Genomic DNA, 1,307 nt, shown 5'->3' with positions numbered 1-1,307 from the left:
GGGTGACCAGGGCACAGAAGCCAGGCTGGTTGAGCAAGAGACAGCTTCCAGATCATGGGCTGACGGAAAACCACAATTTTGCTCAGGGAAAACATGGTCTTTGCAATTTTGGGTCCAGGTTAATCCTAAGAATATTATTAGCTACCAAGCATGTTGCAAGTGAGGCCCGGGTGCCACTCCCTGAAGGCAACTTTCCATCCTGTCCAAAGTTAATGCACAGGCTTCTCTGAGACAGAGGGGGCTGCCCAGCAGGGCAAGCAGCACCAGCAGCAGCACAATGCCATTTATGCCATCTCTACCTGCACTTCCTATCAGCGCTTGAGAAGTGTGCTATGAAAGCAAGTCAACGAGGTGAGCTTAATGCTGCTGAGCTTCTGGTGTCATTGCTTGTATCTCAAAACCAGAGACTCCTGAATCACGTTAACACCCCAGAATTGTGTGGGTGGACCCAGGTTTTGTGGAGCTGTAGTGGGAGACCTCACATGGCTCCAGATGTCCTGAAACAAGACAGTAGACAGGTTCCAGAATTACAAACTAGTGAATACACGTGCTTGCCAAGGGTCCTTCCTCTTTCAGCTCTCGGTTCCTCCCATTTCTACCACAGAAGACCACAGTTGGCACCAAAAGATTTCATATCCTGAGGCAGTTTGGCAGATGGTAGGGTGTGTAGTCACTCAGGTTGACCTGGGGCTGGCCCTCAGTCCTGCCTGTCCCAGGAAGGGCATCCCTGCAGGCTGAAGCCTGGAGGAAGGTAACACATGCAGTAGCCCTGGGCCTCTGTCAGTCCTCTGAAAGTGTTGGCTCTTATTGTGGCTAGGATCACTTGTACCTAATGCTTTGTCCAAAAGCCTTGGGGGCCACAAGAGTTGACGGATTTAGAAATCATTAATAGGGACACAGAGATCATCAACACCCAGGCAGGGGCTGGCAAACACACTGACATGGCTGCAGTGAACCATGAGACTGTTAATACCAAGTGGGATACATGGAGAAAATTCAGGATACTATAAATGGCTTCTTGGTATCATCCATTTTTGGTTTTACTACCAAAAGGGTTTTGGTCAAGCTGGTGAAAACACTTGGCTGCTGAAGTGTTCTGGGTGATGGAATGGTGGACAGCAGATCATGGACCTGAAGCAGCAGGCAGATGTTGACTCCTGCACAGTTCAAGGAAGAGGCTTCCAGCTTTATGGATTCCTGGTCCTCCTACAACCCCTAGTTCACAAAGCCTGTCAGTTTGACTCAGCTCACACTGCCTTCTGACCCCAGTGGCCACTATATACATCTTTACTCAAAATCCACCAATG

Source organism: Bison bison, unplaced genomic scaffold, assembly GCF_000754665.1.
Source record: "Bison bison bison isolate TAMUID 2011002044 unplaced genomic scaffold, Bison_UMD1.0 scf7180017864360, whole genome shotgun sequence".
In the NCBI taxonomy this organism is placed as follows: domain Eukaryota; kingdom Metazoa; phylum Chordata; class Mammalia; order Artiodactyla; family Bovidae; genus Bison; species Bison bison.
The sequence above is the reverse complement of the archived record's forward strand: the minus strand, read 5'-3'. Positions refer to the sequence as shown.